This window comes from Vulpes vulpes, unplaced genomic scaffold (genome assembly GCF_048418805.1).
Source record: "Vulpes vulpes isolate BD-2025 unplaced genomic scaffold, VulVul3 u000000644, whole genome shotgun sequence".
NCBI lineage: Eukaryota > Metazoa > Chordata > Mammalia > Carnivora > Canidae > Vulpes > Vulpes vulpes.
In genome coordinates, this window is record NW_027325787.1 from 677,273 (window position 1) to 693,590 (window position 16,318).

The 16,318-nt window shown below is 42.6% G+C and overlaps 1 protein-coding gene across 1 annotated transcript in view; it reads left to right on the forward strand.

Annotated features, from left to right (window-relative positions):
• Window positions 1–16,318, forward strand: part of KCNK13 (potassium two pore domain channel subfamily K member 13) — a 94,779-nt gene that overhangs the window by 14,108 nt on the left and 64,353 nt on the right. The window lies entirely within an intron of this gene.

The window sequence follows — 16,318 nt, forward strand, 5'->3', positions numbered from 1 at the left end:
AGGGGACGTTTAATTTTCTATTTCTTGTTAAACTCAGCTCGTTGATCAAGTTGGCTCTCTGACAAAAACAAATACTTAACGAAAACGAGAAGGTAACATCCTGGTGGTCTGTTACCTGAGACATCCCCCACAGGCAGGTTGGATCTGTGGGTGACATGGTGTCACCAGGTGTCATTTTGTCCATCTGTCTTGGCCTCTCATTTTTCTTAGGAGGCTCAGTCTAGGGGGCCAGCCCTGGAACAGGGAGGGTGGCCCCGGCAGTGTCACATCGGCGTGGTCCTGCGCCCAGGGGCTCACAGAGAAAGGCCCCGTTTCCAGAGCCCCAGTCCAGAGCTCTGCAGGGCCCTGGCGGGTTCATGTGACAAATTCTGAGCCAGAGCTGAGGGCAGAGCCCAGACCTGCGCATGGTGCAGGGGCAGCAGGGGCTGTGGGGCACGGCTGGCCTGCCAGGAAGGGAAGGGGACTGATTCCTCCAATTCCCACGTTCTGGGTGGACGGGGATGCAGGCGGAAGGACCGGTGTAGCAGCCTGGGCCAAGGCCAGGAGGCCCAAGCTGTGCCTTGAATGACCCGACCTCAGGGAGCCTTTGGGACCCTGGAAGGCAAACTGTGCACTTGGGGTGTGGAGGGGTACGGGGGTGAGGGGGCCTGGAGCACAGGAGACAGGTGAGGACTAGGGATTCCAATGTCACCAGTAAAACTCACCCTGTGGGGGCAGGGGGCAGGGGGCAGGTGATCAGACTTTGATGTTTGCAGCCACCATCCCTTTAACAACAGCCACTGTGACAGCCCGGCCACGTTTCTACCGTCTGTGCATCCCCTGCCCCAGGGGTCCCCCGCCTTGCCCCCCCCCCCCCCCCCGCCCCGCTCTCCCCAGTGTCTAAAATGTCCTGTTATGGGGCCCCTGGGAGGCTCAGTGGTGAAGCGTCTGCCTTGGGCTCAGGTCGTGATCCCAGAGTCCCGGAAACGAGTCCCACATCGGGCTCCCCTCGGGAGCCCTCTGCCTGTGTCTCTGCCTCTCTCTCTGTGTTGTTCATGGATAAAGAAATACAATCTTGGGGATCCCGGGGTGGCGCAGCAGTTTGGCGCCTGCCTTTGGCCCAGGGCTCGATCCTGGAGACCCAGGATCGAATCCCACGTCGGGCTCCCGGTGCATGGAGCCTGCTTCTCCCTCTGCCTGTGTCTCTGCCTCTCTCTCTCTCTGTGTGTGTGTGACTATCATAAATAAAAATTAAAAAAAAAAAATACAATCTTTAAAAATATAAATAAATAAGATAAAATGTCCTGTTCTGTGTTGCCCATGGGCTGAGGCCCCCCCATCAGCTCCACCCCCACCCAGAAGCCCTGCGCTGCCGGCCTGGATCCTTAACAACTCCTAGCAGCATCTCTTCACCTGTCACTGGGCCATGTCGAGCTGGGTCTGTCCTGTGTGTTCTCAGGTATCCAGCATGTCCCGACCTCAGGGTAGAGCCCCCACTTGTGACAACCAAAGCTGTCTCCAGCCATCACTAAATGCCTGGGGGCATTAAAATCCAACAACTGCCTTAACAGGAGCAGGAAGACAGAGATTCTGTGAGTTTTATTTCCACGAGCTTGCGGGATGGGCAGACACAGGGTGCTGGGTCCCTAGAGAGGAGGGAGTCGGACCTGGGTTCCAGAAGGTGAAAGTTCAAAAGGATTTCCATGAATAGGGAGTTCCAGACCAAAGACAACATTTTGAAACACAGGAGGGTGGTTTTTTTTTGAGTGTTTACCCGTATGCCTGCCTCACCTACACACCCACACCCCACCTTTTAATGGCATTATTAACTGCAGGGTGTCTTTTTTTTCTTTTTTTACAAAATTTTTTTCCATTTTTAAAAATTCTTCAAGTAATTCATGCATATTTAAAATTTCAAATTATGCCAAGTATTTTTTTTTTCAAGATTTGTTTATTTAAGAGAGAGAAAACACAAGTGGAGGGGAGAGGAGAGGGAGAGGGAGAAACAGACACCTCGCTGAGCCAGGAGCCCGATGAGGGGCTCAATCCAGGGACCCAGGGACCTTGAGATCATGACCTGTGCTGAAAGCTGACGCTTAACCAACTGAGCCACACAGGAGCCCCTACTCCAGTATTTAAAGTGAAAAACCGAAATCTGCTTTTACTTTCCTGTCTTACTCTCCAGAAGTAGAGTAAGACTGCTTTTTATACTTATTGGTGATCCTTTTTTTTTATAACAAATTTGTTGAGCTGAAATTCACATACCAAAAAATTCACCTATTTAAAGCGTACAATTCAGTGGTTTTAGGTATCTCACAGAGTTTCATAACTGTCGCAATTTTAGGACATTTCATCATCCCAGAAAGAAACCCCTGTACTCATCACCCCCACCCTGCCCTCAGCCCTGGGCAGCCACAATCTACCTCTGTCTCTATAGATTTGCCTGTTCCGAACATTTTTTATAAGCAGAATGATAATATGTGGCCTCATAGTTCTTAAATGAACTAAATCTTTCATTTAGTATGATTTCAGGTTGGCCACATAATATGCATCAATACTTCATATTATTGCAAATAATATTCTATGATATGGATGTGCCACGTTTTACCTCTCAGTTAATCAGTTGGGTATTTTCATGTTTCAGCTCTTGTGTATAATGCTGTACAATGATGAATAAGTGTACGGGTTTTTGTGTGGACGTATGTTTTCATTTATCTTGGGTATATGCCCAGGTTTGGAATTGCTAATAGAATGGCGTATAGAAACTGTATTCTTTTTTAAAAATATATTTTTTATTTATTTATTTGAGAGAGAGAACAGAGGCAGAGGGAGAAGCAGAGTCCCCACTGAACAGGGAGCCCGGTGTCGAACTGGATCCAGGATCCCAGGATCACGCCCTGAGCTGAAGGCAGACGCTCAACAACTGAGCCACCCAGCCCTCCCATTTTTGTTTTTTTTTTAAAGATTTTATTTTTAAGTAATCTCTATACCCACCATGGGACTTGAACTCACAAGCCCGAGATCAAGAGTCATATGCTCCATGGATGGACCCAGCCAGGCATCCCTCAGTCATCATTTTTATTATTGAGTTATAAGTGTTCTTTATAGAACACTCCTGGAGCCGAGTCCTTCATCAGATATGTGATTTGTGAATATTGTCCTCCTCTCTGTGGGTTGTCTTTTCACTTTCTTCATGGTGTCTTGAGAAGCACAGAAGTTTAAGAAATTTTCGTCAAGTCCAATTTATCAGTTTTACCTTTTGTTGCTGATGTTTTCTATCTACTAAGAAACCACTGCCTCATCCAGTGTCACAAAGATTCATAGCCATGTTTTCTTTTAAGATTTTGTAGTTTTGTTCTTACATTTAGGTGGTCAAATCCATTTTGAGTTAATTTTTGTTTATAGTGTGAAATATGGGTCCAACTTTAATTCTTTTGTATATGGATATCCATTTCCAGCAACATTATTTTTTGAGAAGACTATCTTTCCCTCATTGAATTGCTGGCAGCCTTGTCAAAAATCAGTTAACCATAAATGGGAAGGTTGATTTCTGAATTCTCAGCTCTATTCCACTAATCTTCATGTCTGACCTTATGCTGTCCTTATGCAGACAGGACCTCACTGTCTAGATTACCCTAGCTTGTAGTAAATTTTGAAATCAGGAAGTGTGAGTCTTTCGACATTGTTCTTTCTTTTTTTTCCAAGATTGTTTGGCTATTATGAGTCCCTTGAATATCCAGGTAAATTTTAAGATCAGTTTGTCAGTTTCTGCAAAGAAGCCTTGCAATGAATCTATAGAACCATGGGGGAATATTGCCATCTTAAAAATATCAAGTATTCCAATCCAGGAACATGGGATCATTTAATTTTCTTGCAACAATATTTTATAATTTTCCAGGTATAAGTTTTTCACTTCTTTTGTTAAACTGATTCCTAAGTATTTAGCACTATTGACAGTGAGACTTCATTCCAAGTGTATAGAATACACAATTTTGTAGAGTGATCTCATATCCTGTGACCTTGCTGCACTCATGTATAAGTTTTAATAGTTTTTTAGAGGATTCCTTAGAACTTTCTATATCCAAGATCCTATTGTCTATGCATAGAGATAGTTTTAATTCTCCCTTTCTGATCTGGATGCCTTTCCTTTCTATTGTTTCCGGCTTGGCTGGAATCTCCAGCACAGTGTTGCATAAAAGTGCTGACAGTAGACATCCTTGCGTTCGTCCTGATCTTAGGGGGAACATTTTAGGCTTTCACCATTACATATGATGTTAGTTCTGGTATATTTGTTGGTAGGATGACATTTATCAGATTGAGGAAGTTCCTTTGCTTTCCTAGTTTACTGAGTGTTTTTATCACAAATGGGTGTTAGATTTTTGTCACATACTTTCTCTGCACCTGAGGTGATCATTTGGTTTTATCTTTTCTGCTGTTGATATTATCATATTGAATTAATACATTCTTAGGTATTAAGCCAACCTTGGATTCCAGCAATAAATCCCATTTGGTTGTTTTCATATGTTGCTGTATTTGGTTTGCTGGTATTTTGTTAAAGATTTTTGCATCAATATGCAAAAAAGATACCTATTTTCTTCTTCATTGTGATATCTCCATCGTATTTTCATATCAGGATAATCTTGGCCTATATAGAATGTGTTGAAAAGTGTTCAACTATGATTCTTACATATCTTTCTACAGTTTCCCCAGATGTACAAATATGGTGTGGATGTTCAGTGATCTAACTCATCCTCTTATTGCAGGACATGTAATTTATTACTAAGTATTTGCTAGTACAACAGCTCTACAAGGCATATTTTCTATTTTAAATATGTATAGGAACTGCCAAATTTTGGACAGTCTTTAAATTTAAATATCCTCTTAAGTAGTTTGCAAGAACAACTAGCATGTACTGTAGTCTTCCTCAGTACTGAACTAAACACTCTAGATACATAATCTCCCATCCTATGAAGATGTGCTATTATTTTCCTCATTCTTTGGATGAGAAAACTGAAGCATGGAGAGTTAAACAATTTGCCTAAAGCCACACAACTAGGAAGTGTTGGGACTTTGATTTGAATTTTGTTCAGCTGTGATTTAAATTTTGGAGAAGTCAGCATGACTGACATTTTCAGAATTCTAGTGAAAACTGAAATAAAACCCTTGTCTCTGGTTCTGTATTTTTTTTTAGAAATTTTATTTATTTATTCATGAGAGACAGAGAGAGAGAGAAAGGCAGAGACATAGGCAGAGGGAGAAGCAGGTTCCCTGCAGGAAGCCTGATATGGGATTCCATCCCAGGACTCTGGGACCACTCCCTGAGCCCCCCAGGTGCCCCCTAGTTCTGTAATTCTTTTTTTGTCATTAATGGATTTGCATTTGATGTTACCAATGAATATTTCCTGCAAGCTATCATTTTGAAGAAGTTGGGTTGCCAGGCTGTATGGTAAGGGAGACATTGGAATATCCCATTCTAGGTTTGAACAATGTCTTCTCCCTTCTTATCCCCCCAGAACCACACCCAGCACCCATGCCATATCAAACATAAAATTCAGTTTAGTCCAGTCGAAATTCATTGAGTCCCTACCATGTTCAACCTGACTGTGGGGGTTCTCTAACTTGGGACCATGGATAAAATTCAGAGGGTCTGTACATTTGGATGGGAAAATCATTCCGTCTTTATGGTTACTAACCTTTAACTCAGCAACTTTTAGCACTTCCTTTAATAACAAATGCAGGCAGCCGCCCAGAGCTCAGATGAGCAGCCCGGGTGGCCTGTTCTCCTGGAGAAATCAGATGTATTCCTCTCCCTTTGGGTGCAGCAGATACCTCCCCAGCCCCCTCACCCTTACTTCAAAATCATGGTGGTTGTTAGACACCTTCTTGTTGTTGTTTACTAAACTCTTGTTTAGTAAAGAAGTACATGGGCTGTATCATACGCACGTTTCCCAGTTTAATCGCCGTGTTTGAATATGGTTGCTTTTGTAATCCTATGCATGGTATTTCATTCATTTAAAAAATCGTTCTGAGAAGGGAACCATAGTTTTCCCCCAGACTGCCAAAGGCTTCACATAACAAAAAACAGGAATTGAGAACCAGACCGAGGTGAAGTTTATTTTGAATGAAGAGAAAAGGGGAACCTGTAACTGCGGTCATCCCTGCTCCTTGTGTGATGAGTGAAGGGCTTTAATCCACTTGTGGTTGTTTGAACATGGACTCGGACACTTGTGTTGCTCAGTCACCCTGCATCATCTCAGCTTTTCCCAATGATTCAAAAAACCCTCCAGGATGTTGCGAGGTCTTGAGGTTCATTGTATAGAGCGCAAATGACCCCTCACCCCCCAGGGCAGTGGGGAAGAAGCATTTAGAAATGTCCTATTTAGGGGCACCTGGGTGGCTCAGTGGTTGAGTGTTTCTGCCCTTGGCTCAGATCATGATCCTGCATCAAGTCCTGCATTGGGCTCCCCGCAGGGAGCCTGCTTCTCCCTCTGCCTATGTCTCTGCCTCTCTCTGTGGGTCTATCATGAATAAATAAATAAAATCTTTAAATCTTAAAAAAAAAAGAAATGTCTTATTAGAGTGCTCTTTTTATAGGGTGGTGGACTTGGTTCAGAGATGCCTCCCCATATCTTTGTCTCTGTGTGTTCAGAACTGCTGAGGATGTTCCTCTGACTCTTAGCCCACACTTCCCCTGTGGTTGAAGAGGCATATATACTCTTTGTTCTAAATACTGGTCTTGAACTATATAATACTTCCTCATGGTTATTTAACACTACTTCTTGCTTAATATTTAAATTAGAAGTTGCAATTTTGGCCAAAGACACCATGGGCTGTTTGACCTGCAGATGTTAATGTGCTGGTTAATGTTTAACAATCAGCCTAAAACAAGCAAAACCCTGATTTGTAGGATTTGCCTATTTTTATGGTACAGATATTCCCCCAGATGGCTGGTTTCAAGCTATGAACATGAAGCCAAGAGAGAAAACATGTGCTAATCGACTCTTGTGAGCCTGTACCAGCCAGTTCCAGGATAGGGTGTTTGAGAAAATGTGATTTCATCGTCAAATTTTAAAACTAGATTTCTAGTAAAAAAGAAGAAAAAATCTTGATTTCTGAATTCTCTTGGAAAGCGGCTATGCCAGGCCACAACCCCTATACTTCAGCCACTCACTGAAGATGAGCTATGGATGCTGCTCTTGGTGACCCCACTGGTCCCCTGGTCCCACCCCACTTAGGCTGAATGTCACCTGCCATTCATCACTGTGTTTGACTTCTTTTCTTTCCCTCTCTATAAGTGTTGAGGTTCATCTTGTGTTTTTGAGATTTTAAGAACCAAGTGATCCCATCACCTGGCTTTTTATCAAAAAAGATTTGTGAAGTTGAGTCCTCTATGATATGTATATTTTTAATTGCTTCTAGTTCGATCGCAGGGCAGCCAGTCACATCTCTTCTGATGGGGTGCATGAAGTTTTTATTCCATTTTTGTTTGATTTCCCTCTGGTCATCTCAAATCAGTAGGCAAAAGAGCTTTTTTTCTCCTTAGCATATTTGATAAATGAGAATTGAACCAGAAAAGCCTGAACTTTGTGACCGACTAAAGGTTTTCCTATGGGAAATTAAGATTCATTAACTGGAAATGGTGAAAAGTGACAAGTTCAGAGGAAGCCCAGCTGAGTAATTAAAAATTACTGTCAAGCCCTGTACAGTAGGCAGTTGACACAGCAGAGCATAAGAAAAATAGCATCTCTGAGGTCTTGCTGGATACTGTCCATGTTGATTTTGGATCATGCCTCAGTGTCTGGGGGAAAATTGCTCTTAAACCTGGAATGTAGAACGTCTAGAGATGTCAGCCGTGCCAGAGTGATTGTACCATAAGTACCTCATTATTGGTGGGTATTAAGGGACCCATAAAAGGTGTTGGACATTTTAACACCCTGTTCTTGGGTAGGGTGGAGTGCTTCTGCGGGTGATTTAGGGAGAGTCTTGGAGTTTCCAGTGCCAGGGGAATATGGAAATTCCATCAGAAAGGCAGTGGGGTTAAGAATTGCATTATGCATGTACTTGCTTAAACATTGACAAGAGTGTTATTTACAAATAAAATCTATTTCATGTTGGAAAAGGGAGCTCCAGTTTTTGAGGCTATTAACCCAGTGGAATGTTTTTAATGTCTCCTCTCTGTAAAAACCCTCTCTGTTCTTATAAGCTGATGTGTGTTTGGGGGGAGATAGGGACCCGATGCTAAATGACATCCCTCCATTCAAGTTCTTCTTTCCAACAATTTGTACTAAATGAGAGAGGAGAGGATCTTTGATTAATGGAGCTTATTAAACACAGATGCAATAAAGCCACAGTTAAGAGGAAGGATAAATACTGAGGTTTGCAGGAAGAAGAGAAGGAAACATGGTGGACAGATGTCAAAGGGAGCGTTTTGAAGTAGCAGGAGAACCTGCGAGTGAGTAAAGTAGGATGCAAGATATAGAAGACAAGCACTTCATTTCTTTGCCTTTGAAAAAGCATCTTAATGCTCTGCAACAGGAGGAAGAGACCCAACAGGCACCATTTATTAAGGACCTACTTTGCACCAGGTGCTGAATCTCCTCTGGGCACTGGGCACATACTCCAAGTAGATGCCCCAATTATAATACGTTTGTTGATGCCTTTAGTCCTCCAGGCACTGTACTCAGTGCAGACTCATGTAATCCTGCCATTTGAGCCTCCCTCTGAGAGAGATGATGGTGTCCCCATTTCACAGATGAAGAAACAGAGACTTAGCGGACTTGGTCCTCCCCCCCTCTCCCCCCAGGCAGCAGAAGGAGGAGCGGGTCCATCTGGCTTTTTCCTAGAAAAGCCCATGCTTCTTCTAGACTGCCGTGCCACCTTCACAAGCATCAGATTGTACTGTCAACTAATTAATTAGTTAGTTGAACATAACACTCCCCCAAAACATAATGTAGAATCGCTGTTGTTTGCCAAGCACTGATGAAGAAAAATTTATTCAAAATAATGTCAGTGAAGATGGATTCAGGTCCCTTTCCACTTGATTTTATTCTTCCATGATAGTTTGTAGTAGTTGTTGTTGTTGTTGTTAATAGAAACTGTTGCCATGCCCCAGTTTCTCATGGCCAGCTCTGCATTTTCAACAAATCAAGGGTGAGTCAGGGAGAATGGCAGCTGCTTAAAATGCTCCATTCCAGGGAACCCTGGAGTGGGCCAGTGTGCCCAGCCTAAACCAGATGTGGTATGAATATTGCTAATGGGCTGAGGGGCCCTGTGGAGAGAGGCCCGGAGTGGGGTTGTTTGAGGTTTCCATTCTCTGTCTCCCATCCGCCGGTGGAGAACATTATGTGCTGTCTAGCTCTGTAGGATCAGATCTCTCCCATCCTTCCTCCCAGAAGACTCCATGGCCTCCTTGCCAGGGGTGGGGACTGATGGCAAATCTTCATTAATGGAACTCTGAGAGATAGTCCTAAATCTTTCTTGCTATTTTGAATGTGTTTATTCTATAACTGAATTAGTACTTGGCTTTTAGAAATACTGATTTATTACCTGAATGGCTTGGCTGTCCTGGGATTTGTTTTAATAGGATTCAGTGGGTGCCACTTTCTTCTCTGACTTCTTTCTCTCATTACATCAGATCTCCTAACTTCTGCTTCAGCCCTCACACTATGCAAAAGGGTGGGGAACCTCCCAGGTCTTTGAGTCTTGCTGCCTACATGGAACCATGAGCCCCATGCCTTTCTCACTTCTGTGTGTCTGCACTTTGCCCAGTGCTGGCACACAGTAGGCCCTCGGTAAATGTTGGTCAAGTAGATTAATAAATGGAAACTATCTACCATGCGCTTTGACCATGATGTCCTCATACCCTTCCTCCATTACCACTAGATGAGAACGAGGCATTCATATGACCTCCCAAAATGACTGTTCTGACAGCTGGAGAGTAACAATCATAGCACTGTATCATTGTCACTCAACTGAATCACCCAGGTGAAGCAAGTACAAAGTGTCTTATCTCGATAATAAAATTGATTCTTTTTTTTTTTTTTTTTTGGAATCTGTGAAAGGAAACACCATTAGACTGTTGAGTTCTTGCCTAACTTGCTTCCTTTTCCTGTGACTTAACAAGTTGGAATCCTCTTCCCAAGTCAGCTGGAAGGAGGCAGGATGCGGTTCACATTGCACGTGCGCTACAGCATCGTCGGGTTAAGCATCCCAATTGGGGATGCTGTGCTTCATTATCAAGTATTTTTCTATAAGTTGAAGTTTTGTCTAGAAATGTGTTTGTCCCAAACCTGTGGTTGAGTTAACCGTTTGGTGGAAGCATTTAAATTAATTATGTCGGGATCCCTGGGTGGCGCAGTGGTTTGGCGCCTGCCTTTGGCCCAGGGCGCGATCCTGGAGACCCGGGATCGAATCCCACGTCGGGCTCCGGGTGCATGGAGCCTGCTTCTCCCTCTGCCTGTGTCTCTGCCTCTCTCTCTCTATCTCTCTGTGACTATCATAAATAAATAAAAATTAAAAAAATACTTTAAATTAATTATGTCTTATAGGGGTATTTATCATGTATCAAGATTTATTATGGTATCATGATGAGAATTTTAAGCCTAGAGGGGCACCTGGGTGACTCAGTGGTTGAGCGTCTACCTTCGGCTCAAGTCGTGATCCCGGGGTCCTGGGATCGAGTCCCACTTTGAGCTCCCCGCAGAGAGCCTGCTTCTCCCTCTGCCTGTGTCTCTGCCTCTCTCTCTGTGTCTCTCATGAATAAATAAAAATCTTAAAAAAATATATTTTAAGCCTAGAAATCACAAAGGATAAGACTGACAGATGTGACTAGTGAAAATATAAAACTTCTATATATTTAACACTTAAATAAGAATAAAAAAACAATCCGATAAGAAGAATGTTTCCAGGGTAGCCCTGGTGGCGCAGCGGTTTGGCGCCGCCTGCAGCCCGGGGTGTGATCCTGGAGACCCCAGATTGAGTCCCACATCGGGCTCCCTGCATGGAGCCTGCTTCTCCCTCTGCCTGTGTCTCTGCCTCTCTCTTGCTCTCTCTGAATGAATAAATAAATAAATCTTATAAAAAAAAAGAAAGAAAGAAAAATGTTTCCAGCTAGTGAAAAGAGTCCTTTAAATCCCTATTATTAACTTGTAATAAGTTAAAAATCAATACCCCCACCCCTGGGAACAGCTTAATGTTCCATCAATAGGGAAACTATCCGTACATTCTAGTAACAGTACTAAGTGCTATCATTCTAGTAACAGTACTAAGTGCTATCACTTTATTGAGGGCGTACCGCATACCTCATATACATTGTCTCATTTAACCCGCACAAATCCATCCATAAATGGAATACTATGAAGCTGTAAGAAGTACATATATATACACACACACATATACATGTACATATATATTTTTTATTTTTTATTGAAGTGTGTAAGAAGTATTTTTGACATGGAAATATATTCATAATATATTGGAAAATATTATAAAACAATATGGTCCCATTTCTATGAGGAAAAACTACATAAATCATCTGATAAGATAAACAGTGTGAAAGAAATCACAAAACAGTGGGTGATGTGATTATAAGATGTATTTTTTTCTTTATGCTTACCTTAATTTTCTTTTTTTATTATCTTAATTTTCTACAGGGTAGAAGTTACTTTAAAATTTTACATTGCAAACTTAATTAAGTCCTATTTTTTTTCAAATGGATTACATGTTACCCCACCTCTTCAAAAAGCGTGTACTAAGGATAAATTAAGCCATTTTGGATGTTTAAAACTCATTATTATGGGCAAGCAAATCACTATTTCTCAGCTAGAGAAGGATTTTATTACTGCATTGTACAGAAAGGCTGTCAGGCAACCACTGTGGTTAACATTATTTGTCCCTTTTATTATAAATGTGTGAGCTCTAGAGCCCTTCCTTTTCTCAGATGTCCCTTTGTCCTGGGATCAAGTGGCTCTTCCCAACAGGGCTGCACATTAAAATCTCCTAGGAAACTTAAAAAAAAACGTATAACTGCCTTGACCACTGGATTGGAGTTTTTGATTCCATTGGTCCAAGGTGGGTGCTTGGCGGCTCTATTTAAAACAGACACCATAGCTTGCCTAAGTGAGTCTGACCCTCACTCCTCCTTGAGAGCCAGTTCTAGTCACCCTGTCTCCTGCTGCGGTTAATCAGCAGCCTGCTTTTTCTCAGATGTATTGAGATAAGGACCCAAGAAGGGCTTCTTGTTTCTTGCAACAAGTAGGAGTGGTTATTCTCCAAACTTATTCAGATGAAGTGATACCCAAACTTAGTCCTCCTTGCAGGATCCAATGAAACACAGCAACAGGTAATTCTATAACAACTAGGCACATTTTTATTAGGAGGTAGGAGCATGTTTTCTGTATTCTTCACTCAAGCCTCTTTTGCTTACAAGTACCAGGAACTCACCTGGATGAGCTTAAGACAAAACGTAGACTGTATTATAGGGAAAAGGGGGGGGGGGGGTAGTTTGTGGACCTGTGGGGCAGGAGGCACAAAATCTCTAAAACCAAAGGTAGAAAGCCAGATGGAATCGGCATCTGTTTTCTCCATCTCTTGCCTTTGCTCCTCTCTCTGTATCTGCTTCATTATTTCCTCTTGCTTTTCACTTTTGCTTTCTGTTTCTCCAGGCTCTTGGCTGTTGATGGCACCCCTCAGACCAAGGAGTTCACATCTCCCTGGTTGAAATGGGAAGCAGTGTCTGCCTCCTGTTTCTCAGTTTCTCCTCTACTTTCTTTAGAGACTCTGGTTGGCCAAATATGGGTCAGGTGTGTAGTCCTCGTCCAATCAGCTGAATCTTGGGGGATTGGATAAGGTAGGATAAGCATGGCTGCAAAGGGGTGGGGGTAGGTATGGGAGTGGGATGAAACCCTACATTTTCTATATTTTATTTTACCACTTAGTATAAACCCCGCTTCCTGTACACGCAGACACACCTCTACCTTATGTAACCAGCCATCTAAATGGCAATTACATCCTAGATGGGAGAGTATTCAAAGTCCTGTTAAGCTGCAGCAGGCAAGGGCTCCTGGTCCCCAGGTAGGACCACCCTCCAGCTGCCCGTATATGGAGCAAGCAATCAGGTCAAACTATCATAACAGACCCTGTATGCAGCACTAGGAGGAAGACAAGACAAAATTGCACCACAAACTCCCATTTGGAAAGAAAAATGGGGGATAGCAAACTCTATTCTATTCTAGCACGTCTGGTTATCACCCATTGGTACAGAACCTATGCAGCATCTGAACGCCAGGAGACGAAGGTGAAACCCGTCTTTATTTTTTAATTTTTATTTATTTTATAAGATTTTATTTATTTATTCATTAGAGACACACACAGAGAGAGGCAGAGACACTGGCAGAGGGAGAAGAAGCAGGCTCCATGCAGGGAGCCCGACGTGGGACTCAGTCCCAGGTCTCCAGGATCAGACCCTGGGCTGAAGACAGCGCTAAACCGCTGAGCCACCCGGGCTGCCCGAAACCCCAGTCTTTAAAACATGCCTATCAAAACCCACTCAAACTGACTTAAGCAGACAAGGAGAACTCATCACAAAGACCCAAGCCCTCTCTCAGTGTCCCAGGGCAGAAAATTTGGAAGATCCTCAGGAGAGTATTCTCTCATTCTCTCTCTGGGCCTTTTGCACCTTCTTCATGTCTCCCTTTCAACTTCTCTATGTGTCAGGCTCTAACCTAGAGGTGCCTCATAGGCTTTAAACCACAAATTCAGAGGACCCGGGCATTACTACCACAGGGTTCTCCGAGCACCACTGGGGCTACACATAATGTGAGGTGATACTATATGGAAAACATTGTATTTTTTAATAGGTATTTAATTCACATTTAATTTGTATTTATTGAAATGGCACACATACACAAAAACCTCTCATTTCTTGTTCTCATTGCTTAGGGTGAAATTTAGAGTTTTAAAATGCTGGAATTTAGGGATGCCCAGGTGGCTCAGTGGCTGGGCACCTGCCTTTGGCCCAGGACGTGATCCTGGAGTCCTGGGATCGAGTCCCGCATCGGGCTCCCTGCATGGAGCCTGCTTCTCCTTCTGCCTATGTCTCTGCCTCTCTCTCTGTGTCTCTCATGAATAAACAAAAACAAATCTTTTAATAAAATAAAATGCTGCAATTTATACAACAATATTAGGTCCATGACCACTCAACGCTGAAGGTCAAGTGACTACATCACAGAGAGAGCCCTTTGGAGACCATAAAAGTCTCATCCAAATTGCTTTGGGAATGCAATTGGTCTCATTGATTGGCTTCTCTTGCCATTGAGAAGTACTAGGATCCTATTCCAAATCTTTAGAAAATGATTTTGTGTTCACCTTTGAAATGAAAGAATAAAAATCATCCATTATCTCACTAAGCAGAGTCACTGCTTCCATTTTTGTGGATTTCCTTCCAAATAGTCTTTGTATGGTTTTCATATAGTTGAGACAAAATATTTCTAAAATACATTAGTGCACAATTTTTTTTGCACCAAAAAACAAATTAATTCATTAAATACATCAGTCCACTCTCCTGTCTCAGTAAGTTGTATTTTCTTTGGGATTCTGTGTTGCCTCCAGCACTGCCATGAACACCCACAAGTGTAGAAGGGATCAGAAATGGAACTCTCTCCACTCTTTCAAACGACCCCATATGACTTCAACATATGCTCTAAATAAATCTCTGATACACCTCATTTCTTATTAATGGCCTCCTTTTCCTAAAAGTTGAGGGTATGAGAAATCTCAAGAAAAAGGGAATGTCTGTTAGTTGGGTTCTGGGAAATTGAGGATTGATTTCTATCTGTGAGTTTTTAGAAAGGTGGTTTCTGGGTCCAAAATTGGTTTTGTCTGGATCATGGAGTTTTCTGTTTGGCACAACTGGGAGAAAGGTGCTGCTTGTTTAGGCAAGTTGTGAGGACTCTAGATGAAAGGCATTGTTATTGTAGAGCAAAGTAAACTCTGTGTGATCAGAAGGGCACATCAGCATTTGTGAAAACCTGACCTTAGAGCAGAAAAGTAAAATGCACTTGGGTGTGATATTCACAGAACTATTCAGAAGGTTTTGGAACATCGGCTTAAGGGAGAAAGTCCCAGAAGCATGTGCTTTCTCCTACCAGACATGCCTTTTCCTTCCAGGGCAGGCAAGCAGTGCACACAGTCCTAAAAATTGTGTGTATTTGGCTTTGACACAGAGTGGTTTCTTGCCCCCCAGCAAATGTCCTTCTTTGATAGGTACCAACAGCCTGACTAATGGTGCAGCTTGGGATTTTTCTTGAGCTGCTGTTTTATTAGCATATCACTGGAGGCTCAGATCTCTCCTGCCTTTCTCTCCACAATCCAATATTAATATTAATTTGCTTTTTCTGTGTTAGAAGGACCTAAGGGCTTGGCTAAAGTTTCTTTGTAGTTAATCCCACTTTGGCGTAAATAGCGTAGAAAATCTCACTTGGATAATTAGGTATTAGCCATCATAAAAAAAAAGAATTAAATGCAACTAAAAGGAGCTTTTGTATAGGAACCTTGATGCAAAGAAGTGAGTTTGCTTTCCACCCTAAAAACTCTGTAATGGGTGCCGTGGCTGCGTTTTTTGTGACTTCATTTTTTTTGTCAGTGGCCGATTCTTAAGCCTCAGTGATACTTGATCCCTAATGAAATTTGAACTGGAAGTAGATTCTGCATAATGAAATTATACCTTAATAAGCCACTTTCTAGCTCGTACTGGTGACCTCCAGGACATAAGGCTTTTCCATTTCCTGGAGAGAAAATTGTCTGCCTCATGAAAGACGAAGGCCTAATCAGCCCCAAGGTTATTAGGCAGGCCTCTAAGTGTGAAGCAGCAGATTGAACAAAGGAAAACAGTAATTTCGTCAAATTAGTAGTAGTTATTTTTATAGCTTTCATTTGTACACATGAAACAGTGGAACGATTTTGAAAAATACTCTGAACAGCTGCCACTTTTAACATCACATTTGCATCCGAGACTTAGCTATTTGACTCAAGCAGATGCCTCTGCATTCTTTATGATGAGGCGGGCTTCAGCGTATTGATGGAATTACCCCTTCAGGGTCCTTTGACCCTTATTGATGGAATCACCCCTTTTGACCCTCTGTTCCAGATGGGTGCCTCAGTTTCCCCATCTAGAACAGAGGTGATAACAATGACAGCTCAGAGTTGTGCCGAGCCATAAAGGAATGCCATAGGTAAGGTGTTTAGGACCATGTCCACCCTACAGTGGGTACTCGGTCCATACTAGCTCTGATTGCTCTTTCTCCCTGAAGTCAGTCAGTACAGAATGGGCAGGAGGCTGTTT